The 15,325-nt window shown below is 43.4% G+C and overlaps 1 protein-coding gene across 4 annotated transcripts in view; it reads right to left on the bottom strand.

Annotated features, from left to right (window-relative positions):
- LOC309391589 (uncharacterized protein) overlaps nucleotides 1-14,435 on the bottom strand; it is a 39,377-nt gene extending 24,942 nt beyond the window's left edge. The window contains exons 1-2 of one of the 4 annotated variants that reach the window (XM_081952219.1): nucleotides 14,211-14,435; nucleotides 3,384-3,527 (exon numbers count right to left, since the gene is read on the bottom strand). The gene's annotated coding sequence lies outside the window, so the exon portion shown is untranslated. Of the gene's footprint in view, nucleotides 1-3,383; nucleotides 3,528-14,120 lie in introns of all 4 variants that reach the window. The other 3 variants (XM_081952218.1, XM_081952217.1, XM_081952220.1) reach the window with 3 other exon arrangements.
- Between the last annotated feature and the right edge of the window lie 890 nt (nucleotides 14,436-15,325).

A 15,325-nucleotide genomic window follows, 5' to 3' on the forward strand; every position in this document is an offset into this window, starting at 1 on the left:
GGCAATTCCAGTCATTAGATACACAGCTGGAATAGTTAGCTAGAGTCAAGCAGAACTAAAAGCATTGGATATGAGAAAAATGACAATACATGGACAATACACTGATGTATTGTCAGTGATGTGGACAGACTCTGCCTACCAAGGAAAATGGGTGGACAGGGAATGTTGCAAGTACAGCAGGCATCGGAAGAATATCTGAAGAAGAAAAAAATGCATTGAAGTTAGTATATTAGGAAGGCTTATTCTAGCTGCACAAGACCAAGCCTTAAGAACAAATGCCAACAAAGTCAGAATTGAGAAGGCAGCAACAAATAGCAAGGGTCATCTCTGCAAGGAAGCTGAAGAAACAGTGGACTACCTGGTTAGAAAGAAGATCACACAAACTGAGTACAAACACAGGCACAACGAAGTAGCAACAATGGTGCACTGCAAGCAAGAACTGGTAGGACCAGAAAATAGAGAAAGTAATAGAAAACGAAGAAGCTAAAGTGCTCTGAGACTTTAGAATTCAAAAAAGGCACTTGTCACATAACACCCCAGGCTTAACAATTGTGGATAAGAAAGATGAAAAAAGTCTAGATAGTGGATGTGGCAGTATCTGAAGACAGCAGAATAGAAGAAAAAAACCTGGAGAAGATAACAAAACCTGAAATAGAAATAGAATGACTATTGTAAAAGAAAGCAACAGTAGCACCAATAGTAATAGGTGCCTTGGATACAGTCCCAAAACAACTGGAGCACCACTTGAACACCATTCAAGTGTTGACAAATTCACCCTCACTTAATTGCAGAAGGTAGCTTTACTTGGAACAGCTTACATCCTGCAACAATATTTCTAACACCATCAAACACTCATATCTGTCTATCCCAAGTCATTGAGAAGAACTCAATAAATGGGCAAAAATGCCAAATCCAATCTCAACATCTGGTTGTCTATGCAATGAACGAATAATAATATGCATTTTGCTATGCAATGAACTCACGATAACATGCTTTTTGTCTCACTTTTAGCATGACATTTTCTCTTCCTCTCATATTCATAAACACAGACATATTTTAGTTAGGTCAGCAAGCTTCTAACTAGAAGACCAAGCACTGAGTGTGGGAATCAGACTGTGTAGTGGTGGCCATTCTGGTTTCAAATTTAGACAGAAAAAGTAAAGAACAAAAAGGGGACTGAAAAAACACCAGCCCAGCAGAGGAATGGACAAGGACAATATATGTGTTTGAGATATATCCCATTAAAAAAAAACATTAATGGGTATTCAAGTCAGCCAGAGCCATTTGAAAGGGGAAAGTAACAGGCAAAACACAAAAGGGGCATTGCTTAGTTCTGCCACGAGATCTGATGCCATGTGAAAGAGATGGCACTTGAATCCCAATGGTGCCACTTTGACAAAGCATTGGATGAACCTGGGGACCACCCCCCCCCAAAGATATTTATTAAAAAGCAAACACTGAAATGGAACATAAAAACAAGCATACAAATCCACGTTGAAGCTAAAATAAGAATTCAAATCAAAACTGAAAGATTTGTTTTTGCTGGTACGGAAGGAAGGATAGGCAAGGGAGGAACCAGTGCAGGGATATTCAGTAGACAGTCTGGGAGAGGACTTTCCCCTTTCCCAAATCGGTAGTCCATGTATTAATTTGCTATGGGGTTTGTATGGTGCGGTTGTGTGAATTCACCTATTGTTATAGTTTATAGTTATAGTTTATTTAATTTATAGACCGCCCCCTCTCCCCGTAGGGACTCGGGGCAGTGTACAGACCATTCATAATCAAAACAACAGAAAATAACATAAGACATAGAGCAGAAACAACACACACACACTGTCTGTATATAAAACCCCAAAACCAATTTAAATAATTAAAAAACAATTTTAAAACCCGTTTAAAACCCCAATATAAAATTTAAAAAGCCATCCAGGAAAGTTAGTAATAGATGTTAAATACAGTTACGATTATAATTATAATTAGGCCAGACCAGCTACTCGAAAAAGGTGGGTCTTGAGTTTCTTGCGGAAGGAGCGGAGATCAGAGGTGGTTCTAATATCGGGGGGGAGGTCGTTCCAGAGGGTTGGGCCCATCACAGAGAAGGCCCTACTCCTAGGCACCGCCCGCCCGCACTGTTTAGCGGATGGTACCTGGAGGAGGCCCTCTCTGTGAGAGCGGATTGGTCACAGGGATGTATGGGGTAGAATGCGATCCCGCAAATAACTAGGTCCCGAGCCATGGAGCGCTTTGAAGATGATGATCAACACCTTGAAACGCACCCGAAAGGCCACAGGTAGCCAGTGCAGCTCGCGCAGGAAAGGTGTTACATGGGAGTACCTAGTACTCCCCATAATAACCCGCGCGGCTGCATTCTGGACCAGCTGGAGCCTTCGGGTGCATCTCAAGGGGAGCCCCATGTAGAAAGCGTTACAGTAATCAAGGCGAGAGGTCACTAGGGCATGGGTGACTGTGCAAAGGGCGTCCCGCTCCAGTAAGGGACGCAATTGGTGCATCAGGCGAACCTGGTGGAACGCCCCCCTAGCCACGGCCGGGGCTGTGATAGATAAACTATATGGTTTATACATTAGCACGATCCACATCCCCATCTAGTTGTGGTTATTCAGCAAAGCAAGCGTAAGCAAAACTGGCTTAAAGCAATGTGTGAATTCAATCATTTTGTTGCAATTTCAGGAAAAAGCACATTTTGTTTAAGGAGTTGCAGTTTGTGCCTCTGCATGCCCTGAAACATCTTTTTCTCTTTGAATTTGAAGATATGGACAGTCCTAGTATTTGACAGTCATTTTCAAAGCCAAGTTAATCTCAGATGAAATGTTGTACTATAAAAACTTAAGGTAGCTAGTAATTTTTGAGATGTTTAGTTCCAACCCATAAATTGCCCAGATTGGAGAAAAATTGCACAAGAAACTTAAATGTTATCTTTGCTGATTTCTTCAGAACTTTCACAAGTTATTGTTTTTTCTTCTTCTGCTTAATCATGTCCAGTTCTTGACATGAAGCCTGTATAAATCTCTTTTCTTGGCAAGATTTTTTTCAGACATGATTTACCATTGCCTCCTTCTTAGGTTTGAGAAAAAGTGACTGGCCTAAGCTCATCTACTTGGCTTTGTGCTCTAGGTGGGAGTAGAACAAGCTATTAATAATGTGCATCATTCAACAGATGCAGAGAAACATTTGCTTTGTCATGCAAAATGCTTGAGGGACCAAGCTAGAGAAACATTGCGTATGAAACCTCAGTGTTATCTTTAGGGATTTCTTCATACATTTATGTTAGTTAAGAATAATGGCCAGCATTTCAACAGACACTTGATTTTTCATTCAAGTTGCTTATCTTTTTTGTAATTCAGTTTCTTCTTCATTGAACTTACCCATTTCTTCATTAACGTTTATGCCTCTGCATTTAGGCAGGATCCCATTTTTCTCTTCTGAAGACTCTGATCTGATTTCCCCCTTTCTCCTTTTGTGTGCTGGAACAACACATAGATCAGCTCAACTTCTCTTTTATAATTTAACTGAAAAGATAGAGCAAAACCTGCAATAACATTTCAGGGATGGTGAAATGAAATTATATAAAAAAGTTGATGAAATGGCAGCAGCATGTTCTTAACTGATGGAGAATATATTCTTATCTGATAGATAAAATGTTACATCACTTGCACTTCAGTGATAACAGTAGTTGATTTCTTTTAATTCTATCACAGAATTTGACATCCTGACACTAAAGAAATGAGGTAATCGAAATGAACAGTCTTAAATCCTCCTGGTTCTTTTAAATTGCAAGACCACAACATGGTGTCTTCAAGACAACCGGACAAAAAAGAAAACTAATCCTTTTTTAGGACTGTGACTGTTAGACCACAGTAATGGCACAAAGAACAGGAAGGTCTTCCATGAGAAGGCATTTTCCCCAAGTGTTCCTGTCTGAGAATGTAGCTATTCCACCTGGAGTAGTTTATGTTGAAGGTTCTGGCTCATTTTTAGCAGATTGTATCATGCAATGGCTGGTAGGGTCAATTTAATTTCTTCTCTGAAAAATGGGAGTGCAAAGGATTTCTGAGACAAAGAATCTGTATTTCTAGATATACTGTATGTCATTTAATGACTGGTGTATGGTGTTAGAGATGGAAGACTCGAGTTCAGTACCCAATTCATTCCCCTTTCACCCTCTCTTCAGCAGACTGAAGCCCTATTCTGGCCATAGCACCAATGTAGAACTCACCGTCCAAGAGGTAGGAAGCAGCCTTTCTGCTGTGCAATTTATAGTGTGTTACTAGCAGCCCACTGTTAGATTCGGGCAACGAGAGAACAGACTCCGGACACGTAGTGACTTAACAGCTCTTTATTAGTAGTAGTAGTGATCCAGCTTGCTCTGTGGTCTGAGGGTTCCCCTTTTATAGGGATCGGGTACGCCTCTCGACCAATCAGAGCGATACCTGTTTCCCGCCGTAGCGGCGGACCAGAGAGGAGACTTGCCGCGATATATGTTAATATCTAACACCCCTCCCCTCTTAGATGGAGCATTCCGGTTAGTTACATAGTGTTTCAAATAAGTGGGTGTTTGTCTCACCCGGGTGGAACGCCGTAGTTCGGGTTGAACGGGAGTGGTTGCAGGATCGGTTTCGCCTGTTCTTTCAGCTTCGCGTTCGGGGGTCTGCAGGCTTTCATTGCTTTGGCGTAGTTCTGGTTCGCGATCGACCTCTGGTTCTATCCTGGGCTCAATGGTGTCGTGTTCCTCCGTGTTTGGGCTCTCGGATGGCTGACTTTGTGCTGGCAGATAGTTTTCGTTCTCGGCTCGTAGGTCTGAGTGTGCCAGACGACCCCGTAGTTGATCGATGTGCCTTTTCCAATTCCGTCCATCTTCTAGCTCCAGCAAATATGAACGTGGACCCGTGATGCCAATTACCTTTGCCGGCATCCACAATGTTCCCCCTGCATAGTTGTGGGCGTATACTGAATCCCCTATGCTAAAATTCCGAATTTTGCTTGTAGAGTCTGGGGGCGATGTGGCAGAGTAATTTGGGTGAAGACGGTCCAGGTGAGACCGTAGACGGCGGCCCATGAGTAGTTCAGCGGGGCTCCTACCCGTCGTTGCGCTGGGGGTAATATGCTGAATTAAGAGGTAATGATCAATGCGTGTTTGCCAATCACCTGGACCCATCCTAGCGAGGGCCTCTTTTGCGGATCGCACCATTCTCTCCGCCTGTCCGTTCAATGCCGGATGGAATGGCGCGACGAGGGCATGCCGAATTCCCTGACCTGCTAAGTACGTTTCAAATTGCATGGCCGTGAACTGGGGCCCGTTATCGGAGACCAGGAGGTCGGGCAGGCCATGAGTGGTGAAAAGTCGCCGTAGTACCTTAATGACTGCCTCTGCCGTGGTTGAAGTCATTAGGACTACTTCTAGCCATTTGGAGTATGCATCCACAACTATAAGAAAGGTCTGACCTTGGACTGGCCCTGCGAAATTGATGTGTATTCGCGACCAGGGTGCTTTAGGCTTCTCCCATTCTGTGGCGGGTGCTTCAGGGGGTGCTGGTCTAGATTCTTGGCACGGATCACAAGTGGCCACCCATTCCTCTATCTCTTTGTCCATGTTTGGCCACCAAACGTAACTTCTTGCTAACGCCTTCATTTTAACGATCCCCGGATGCCCAACATGTAACGCTTCTAACACATTTCTTCGTAACGCATAAGGAATAACAACTCGATCCCCCCACAATAAACAACCTTGTAACACTGAGAGTTCATCCCGTTTTGCCCAAAACAGTTTGAATTCCGGGCCCACATTTCCCTTCGGCCACCCCCTCCAAACCCAGGTTTGAACTTGCTTTATTACATTGTCCCTAGAAGAGAATCTGGCAACGTCGCAGGAAGAAACCGGTCCTGAGTCCAAACAGTCAATTAACAGAACTGGTACCTTGGGAGTGGGGTCTGGCAAAAGATCCGGGAGTGGGCAATGGCTGAGTGCGTCTGCATGTCCTAGAGTGGAGCCCGGTCGATGTATCAGCTTGTATGAGTACGCAGCCAGGAAAACAGTCCACCTGGTCATGCGTGGAGAAAGGGAGACTGGTGTGGGGCGGTTTCCCGCCAAAAGTCCCAACAGCGGTTTATGATCTGTAATTAGTTCGAAATTGCGGCCGTAGAGGTATTCGTGGAAACGTTTAACTCCAGCCACAGCAGCTAACGCTTCCCTGTCCATCTGGCTGTAATTCCTCTCGGCCGACGAAAGAGTCCTGGAGTAGAAGGCGATGGGTGCTTCGTTCCCATTTGGCATCCTGTGGCTGAGGACTGCGCCGACGCCGCATGGGGATGCATCGCAGGTCAATACCAGTGGTAGCGTCTGGCTGTATTGCACTAGCAGCGAGTCGGTGGTGAGCAGGCGCTTGACTGCGGCAAAAGCTGCTGCTTCGGATCGTCCCCATCTCCATGTTGCGTTCTTTTGGAGTAGTCGATGTAATGGCTCAGCAACGGTCGCCTTCTGTCTCAGAAAAACGCTGTAGAAGTTAAGTAGTCCGAGGAAGGCCTGCAACTTGGTCTGATTTCGTGGTGTGGGGGCGTCCTGGATCGCCTTAATTTTCTTTGAAGTGGGGTGTATTCCCTGACCATAGATTCTATATCCCAGGAATTCTACACTAGGCACGTTAATTTGGCATTTCTCTTTTTTGAGGCGGAGATCCTTCTCTCTGATTCTGGCCAAAACAGTTCTGACTCTTTTTAATAGTTGCTCCTCGTTTGCAGCGGACACCAAGATGTCGTCAAAATAGGGGACGACTCCCGGTATCCCTTGCAAAAGCCGTTCCATGACGCTCTGGAACAGACCTGGGGCAATACTCACACCGAATTGTAGCCGGTTGCATTTGAATGCTCCTCTGTGCGTCACTATAGTTTGGGCCTCCGCTGTGGCGCTATCCACGGGCAATTGCTGGTAAGCTTGTGCCATGTCTAGTTTAGCAAATATCTTTCCTGGCCCCAACGAGTGCAATAAGTGCTGAACTACTGGCACAGGATATGCGCTTTGTTGTAGCGCGACATTAATTGTGCATTTATAGTCCGCGCAGATGCGGACTGACCCGTCTGGTTTGACTGGGGTCACAATGGGAGTTTCCCAGCGCGCGTGATCCACCGGCTCAAGGATTCCTTGCTCTACTAATTTATCGATCTCTTTATCAATTTTTGGGCGGAGTGCAAAAGGCACTTGTCTCGGTTTAAGTCGGATTGGCGCCACTTTTGGGTCTAAATTGAATGAGATAGGTTTACCCACATACTTACCAAGACCGGGGCTGAACACATCCTCGAACTCCTTAAAAATCTGTTCAGCGCTGCTGTTCTCCACGGCGTTGATCCCGGTGACTTCTAACCCCAGGGCTTCAAACCAATCCAGTCCTAGAAGGTTCTGTAACGGCGCGCTGGCGATGGTCATGGGCAGCTGGGCTACGATGTCCTTGAAACGAATTTGGAATGTGCCCTGGCCCACGATGGGGACTCGGTTCCCCTGGTAGTCTCGTAGCAGGATGTCTGGTGCACGTAGTTGGCTCTTTTTGAGGCTAGGGATAGCCTTTTTCATGGAGGCCCATGAAATGATCGTCAGGGACGATCCTGTGTCAACTTCCAGCTCGCAAGGAGAGCCCTCCAAGAGGACTGTGACTTTCAGCTTTCTAGGCCGCTTGGTGCGGACCTGACTTATTGTGGTGAGATAGGTTCGCAATTCCTCTCTCTGGGTCAACTCTATCTCTGCATCGGTATCCTGGCAATACTCTCGTTGAGCGTCCTGGTAGAACGCTCTCTCAGCTCTTTGTGTGTAATCTCTCTGGGAATACGCCCTTTCAGCTCTTTGGGAATTGTCTCTCTGGGTAAACTCTCGTGTGTTTCTCTCTGGGCGCCCTTTTTGATTTCGCCAAGTCCCTGGGTTGGACTTCTGTTGGCGGTACATTGGAGGCTGCCGTGAGGAGGCAGGGACTTCGCTCCGGCACACTCGTGCGATGTGCCCAAGTTTGTCGCAGTGCGAACAAACAACGTTCCTGAACCAACAGGTAGACCGGGGGTGGTTCCCTCCGCAGCTTGCGCAGGGTGGCAAACGGAATCCGGGTCTCCCCCCAGGCCTCATGTGACTTTCCTCGAACTCGGGATCCTCGAAGTCTGGATTGGTGTCCTCGTAGTGGATTCTGGCGTGTCTGGGTGCTGGCTGGCTCGCGTTGAACCCGCGTTGTATGGTTTCCGACGATCTTTCCGCTGATTCGGATGCCCTTGCTTCGTTTAGCGCTATTTGTAGGGTTAAATTTGGATTTGCCAACAGCCTTTTTTGTAGCGAAATGTCCTTTAACCCACAAACAAGTCTTGCCAGGATTTGCTCATCCAGATCCCTGAACTCGCAGTGAGTCGCTGCTTTACGTAGGGCTGCAACATATTGGTTGATTGATTCTCCCGCCTTCTGGTTCCGCGTGTTGAATTCCTGGCGGCAAACGTGGCGGGAAGGTTTTGGCGCGTAATGAGTTTGCAGAGTCTGTTGTAGCGCCGTCCATGATACCGCTTGTATCGGTGTAGGCTCGGAGAGGTCTCTGGCTGTGTTGAAAACTTCTCGCCCACAGTAGCTGAGGAAGATGTTCTTCTTTCGGGAATCGGTTATTCCTGTGTATTCGTTTGCTTCGAGAAAACACTCGAAACGAATCATGTATGCCTCCCATTGGTCGTTCATCGGGTCGAACGGAGCGGGAGGAGTGTGCATCGCCATCTTCTCTGCGTTGAATTTGCCGCGCTGCGATGGCCTGAGATGGCTGCCGGAATTTCTGCCGAATTCCTGGGCTGGATCGAATCCTGGGATTCTGGAGGTAGCTTCTTCGTCCTATCTGTCTCTCGATCCCATCCTTGTCGCCAATGTTAGATTTGGGCAACGAGAGAACAGACTCCGGACACGTAGTGACTTAACAGCTCTTTATTAGTAGTAGTAGTGATCCAGCTTGCTATGTGGTCTGAGGGTTCCCCTTTTATAGGGATCGGGTACGCCTCTCGACCAATCAGAGCGATACCTGTTTCCCGCCGTAGCGGCGGACCAGAGAGGAGACTTGCCGCGATATATGTTAATATCTAACACCCACAACTATGTGGACTAATGTTAGTCTAATATTCACTTTATAAATGATGTACAGCATATGCCATTGCATGTGTCATTTTGGACATACCTTCCTGAAATACACATTTTATCATTTGAATGCTTGATAAATCCCAGTGGGGTGTATTCATTGGTGCCAGTTCCTGCCACAGTAGAATCTATTTTGGCAGATCGTATTAATTGTTCCCATTCAAATTAGTGGTAAAGCTTTTTTTTTTTAGTTCCATTTATATGTCTAAATTCAACTTGATGCTCTAAAAATGTTAATGGGATACATATGCAACCAAGAAATAGAACAAAATTTGAACCTGAGATAAAAGAAGATTTTAGATATCAGAAGCTATGATAGTTAATGAAAAGAACTTGATTTCAATATGGCACGGTTAAATTGTTTTGAGAGATATTAAGCAACTGGCAATGGCACACCAGAGGACATCCCTGACAAAATCTCTGATGCTGATTTATGCGATGTAGGTAAATAGCACTTCTTTTTACACTTTTTTTTACACTTTTTTTTTCAATTTTATTAACAAACATATAAAATACACACACACAAAACTTAGACGTACAACACATTTACACAATGCAATACAAACAGGAGCTTCCTGTTCTTTCTAATAGCAGTTATCAATCGATAGCGCTCACCTTATATTATTTCCCATTCAATTGTACTTCATTTGAGTTTCACCATTCTTAACTTTCTTATTTTACTCATAACTATTATTTTTGAGTTTTGTTACATTCCTTCATTGATTCTTGTTTCTTTCCTCCATCCACCTATACCATTTATCCCATATCTGGTAGAATTCTTGATTCTTCTTTTCCCTGAATTTCTTTAGTTAGTTTGTCCATTTCAGCACAGTCCATAACCTTTCTTATTATTTCATCTTCACTTGGAGTTAGTTTGTTTTTCCATTTCTGGGCAAAAGTGATCCTTGCCGCCGTAATTATATGTAGTATTAAATACTGGATTTCTTTTTTGTATTTCGCAGACATTATTCCTAATAAGATTTCCGGTTTCCATTCTATTTTAACCCCCGTTATTGCCTCCAGCCAATTTTTGATCTTTTTCCAAAAATTTTTAGCCTCCTCACAGGTCCACCATAAATGGTAATACGTTCCATGTATCGATTCGCGTTTCCAACATTTTGAGGAGGTATTTGTTGATATTTTAGCTAACCTTGTTGGTGCCAGGTGCTATCTATAAAACATTTTGTATTGGTTTTCCTTGTATGCAACTGAGAGTGTCATTTTTAAGTTTGTTCCCCAAAATTTTTCCCATTTGTCTAATTCAATATTATATCCAAAGTTCTGCACCCATTTTATCATTTGTTCTTTCACAATTTCCTCTTCCATTTTATACTTCAGGAGAAATTTATATATTCTCCCTGTCATCTTTCTATCTGAGCTTTGAATAATTTTATCCAATTCGTGTGGTTCTGTTTCGATGTCATATAATTTGATATCTTTATTGTATTTAGTTTTGATTTGAAGGTAAGTTAGCCAGTCAACTTTCATGTTCTGTTCTGCCAATTCTTCCATTGTTTTTAAGTTTCCCTGTCTATCATTTAAGTCTCTATATCTTAGCATTTTGTTCAAATCTATAAAATTTGGATGGGTCGTCCTTTCTGTCAGTGATAGCCAATTCGGAATTTTCACATAGTGTTTTTTTTTTTTAGCCATTTTTGCAATAATGCTCTTCTAATTAAATGATTTTGAAAGTATTTGTGCATTTTATTTTTATCACCCCATAGGAATGTATGCCAGCCTGCTTGCAAATCATGGCCTTCCAAGGTCAAAATTCTTTTATTCTTTAGCCCTAATTCAATCCTTCACCCATGTTATTAATACTGCTGATGCGTATAGCTCTCAATTTGGTAATGCTAAACCTCCCCTCTCCTTGCTGTCTTGCATTAGCACTTCTAATGTACTCAAAACAGCAGTCAAACAAGACTGACAATGGATAAGCAGATGTTCTCCCTACTTTTATGGACCATGATACAAATTCACCATCTTATATGCTACTAATATTTTTCTAAGAATGAAACAAACCCAAACAATAAAGAAGACTGGATCATTAACAGTGACATGCAGTCAGGTGAGCCAAGTGAGGCACAGCCTCACCACTCTCATCATGAAAAAAAAAAGTAAAAGGAAAAAGCTGAGCTAGTTGCTGCCTCACCGTGGATGACTCTGCTTAACCTCACTGGTGCTCTCCCTCCCCAAGTGTAGTGACTTCCTCCCCAGGCCCCCATTCATTTCTCTCTCACACACACACAGCTGGATAAAATTATATAAAAATCTAGCCCAGCTTCACTGATTACAAGTTTGAAAAGGCAATGTGGCTCCACCTGCAATCAAACTACACTTGGGGAGGGAGAGCACAAGCGAGCACTGAGGAGACCACAGGAGGAGGCAGGAAGCCATGCTGTAGTACACACACTTCCCCCAGCCTCTTTCTTTTGGAAGGCTCAGAGAGGCTTCTCTGCCTCTCCTCTCACCCCAGCCTGCCAGCAGGAGGTGGTGGGTGGGCTTTATTGTGTTCCAGGCATTTCCCACCCAGACAGCAGGCTGCATTTGCAATGGTGGAGGTGTTTGGGAAAGGCAGCAGGGGAATGGGGGTGGATGGCAGAGGAGCTGCTTTCAAGCCACTGGAAAAGATATCCAATCCAACTTTTGTGTGTGTGTGGGGGGGGGGGTTGTTTGAGAGTCAGTGAGAGAGGGAAGGGATAGGAGAGATAGTCCAATCCAACTTCTGTGTGTGTGTGTGTGTGTGTGTTTGAGAGAGGGGGAGGAAGGGAGAGAGGGAGGAAGGAGGGGAAGGAGAAGAAAAAGAAAGAAGGAGCAAAGGAGAAAAACAAATGCTGTCGCTTTAAATTGGAACTGAGCATGCCTGGCTGTGGAATTCTGGGAGTTGAAGTCCACAAGTCTAAAAATATTTGAAACCCAGCACTGTGTCAGTGCCTCACCAGTCATAAACCTCACCGCACGTCACTGATCATTAATATTGTTTAAGAGGGCCTTGCTTGCTTACATGGGTTGGAATATAATTCCCATCAAGTGTGTTTAAAACGGCAATCACAGGGATTTCAGTTCTTCAAATACTGCAACATACTTCCTTCCCCAAGGACTGGACTAAAAACCATTTTCACCACAATTCTAAAGTTGCTTATTTAGGACAAGATGCACAATTTTTCAGTGGCCAGGAATCACATTTGGGAGTGGAGGAGAGAGAGAAAAAATCAATAGTGTAGGTCAAAAGCAGAAATTCAGGATGGTGGCCACAACTGTGCAATCAAAGCATGTCTCTTTTTAATGTGCATGACGCACTTCAAAAAAGGGAAGGGTTCCATTGTGCATTCATGAGTGTATGATCTTGCCTTTTTGTACACACCCACACACACCCTGGATGCCTCAATCAACCTTTGCCACTTTGGGGGCAGATTATTTTTTCTCAGGTTTTAAAGGAATTTTAAACCTAAATAGTAGGTTTTTATGTTTTCTACTAAAAATAGGTGGAAAGTTATTTTATTGTTTGAGAGCCAAGCACAATCCTGGGACCTCAGGGACACCCTCCTCCCCCTACCCCCAAAAAGATTCAGAGATATACGTGCCTCAGGATTCAAACCCTTTCCTTAATTCAGCTGTGCTAAACTAAAGGAAAACCTGTAACAGGTAAAGTTCACCATTCGAATCATTATTGTACATTGAAGCTGTATAAGGATTATAACCTTAAACGTATTTATATATATTTAAGCTAGACATACCCTTACTGGGATTTGAACTGACTTGGCTAGCTGATGAGAGCTAAATAGCTTGAAATAGATCTATACTAGTCTCCCTTTATTTATTTATCAGCACAAATACAACACAAATGTAACAAAGGCAACATTAAAAATACAGTTTTCTGCCTGGATGGTCTCCTGGAGTGATCCGAAAGATAGGCAAAGGGAAACAGTGTGTTCCCTCCCATATATATGTTGTATTTGTGCTGATAAATAAATAAAGAGAGACTAGTATAGATCTATTTCAAGCTATTTGGCTCTCATCAACTAGCCATACCCTTATTGGGATTCGAACCAGGGCTGTATTACATATTAATTGTATTAGCCACTAAGCCACAGGCTCTCCTCCTTATCAGCTGAGCCAGGGAAATAGGTATGTATTTGTGTTACAACCCCTGGTATGCCCAAATATGGGAGGGAGCTCACTACTCCCTCTTTCTTTCCTTCGACTCATTACAGAAGACCATCCAGGCAGAAAACCATATTTTTATTTTTAATGTTGCCTTTTTATATTTGTGTTGTATTTGTGCTGATAAATAAATAAAGGGAGACTAGTATAGATCTATTTCAAGCTATTTAGCTCTCACCAGCTAGCCATACCCTTACTGGGATTCGAACCAGGGTTGTATTACATATTAGGCAGTTGTATTAGCCACTAAGCCACAGGCTCTCCTCCTTATCAGCTGAGCCTGGGAAATAGGTATGTATTTGTGTTACAACCCCTGGTATGCCCAAATATGGGAGGGAGCTCACTACTCACTAGTTGTATTAGCTTACTGGCTAATACAACTGCCTAATATGTAATACAGCCCTGGTTCGAATCCCAGTAAGGGTATGGCTAGCTGATGAGAGCTAAATAGCTTGAAATAGATCTATACTAGTCTCCCTTTATTTATTTATCAGCACAAATACAACACAAATATAAAAAGGCAACATTAAAAATAAAAATATGGTTTTCTGCCTGGATGGTCTTCTGTAATGAGCCAAAGGACAGAAAGAGGGAGTAGTGAGCTCCCTCCCACATTTGGGCATACCAGGGGTTGTAACACACACACACACACACACACACACACACACACACATATATATCCCTTCCCAGTGCCTCAACTAACACCTTCTAATTAACTGTTCCCTTTAATTTACTGTACTATAAAACACCATGTAATTAAAATGAGCATAACAATCAGAGCTACCAAAATCAACATTAGCCTTACCTAGATTTGCACTTCTCATGGCCTTTCTGTGGATAGTTTATCTGTGCAATGAAAACAATTTTCAAGAAAGTGTATAAAAAGCATTCCTACATTTCTCTGCCTCTGCAGTGTGACCGGAGCTGTCACTTTGAGCTGTGATGTCCATATCTCTTTGTTAATCCTAAATTGCTTCCCATGTCATTCTTCATCTTTTTTGCGAGATAGCTAACCTCAATGTGACATCATGCACCTGCCAGTTACAGAGAGTTAAAAAGCACCCTGAACACAGCCCCATCAAGCTCCACTGCAAAGTGACGCAAATGAAACACTTCTAGCTATCCCTGCAGCTGCCGCTGACTGCATCCTCTTAATTCCACTGGGGAGAACAGGGTGGAGGGGGTGACTCAGTCTGTTCCAGGATGGCCTGGTATTAGAGATAATCAGCCTGCTCTTTAAACTGCAGCCAACTTAGCATGCAGGAGCACTTCCCTGGGTTAAGGAGAAATACTTCTCTTTAATTTATGTGTACAGTATGGACTCTCCCACTTTCCTCTGTCCCTTTTATTCTTCTTCCTATAAAATTAGATACTTTGCAAATTATAAGAGTTCAGATATTCAAGGCAAAGGGGGAAGAGCACATAAGAAAATAAAGACATGAATACAAGTGGATGGAATATCAGTCAGTTGCACAAAAATGCAAGGGGTGTCATTCACCTTAGAGCTCCCAAAACAGGGCAGCCACAATCTGGATGGTCACTTAATAGCAACAAGGAGTTAATCTAGGCTTTTGCAGTCCTAGTATTCACCTGGATGAATTTCTCCAGCTTTTCACTTAAGCATTCTTTGGCTATACATGTCATATTTTGCGTAAGGTAGTTAATAGCAGAATAATCCCTTATCCCAAATGACACGTCACTGATCTAATAGATCTAGTGCTGACTAATTCCTGATATTCCTTGCCCTTTTCTCCACTATTTTTGTTGTTATTGCAAGTTATTTCATTTCAGCTTCTTTTTTGTTGTGATTGTTCTCCATCTCCTTTATCCAAGCTGAATTCTTATTGTATTCCTTTGGGCTGATTGCTCCCTGAACTTAACTGTTTCTTCTTTGTGAAAGAAATTCCAACACCTAGTGATATAGGTCCTTAGTGATCCAGGTGATGGCCAATCCAATTTATATTTCTATCAATTACATCTCACAATATTAGACACTCTTCATTCAGCTCT

Source organism: Natrix helvetica (genome assembly GCF_964273705.1).
Source record: "Natrix helvetica genome assembly, chromosome: 4".
NCBI classification, from domain to species: Eukaryota; Metazoa; Chordata; class Lepidosauria; order Squamata; family Natricidae; genus Natrix; species Natrix helvetica.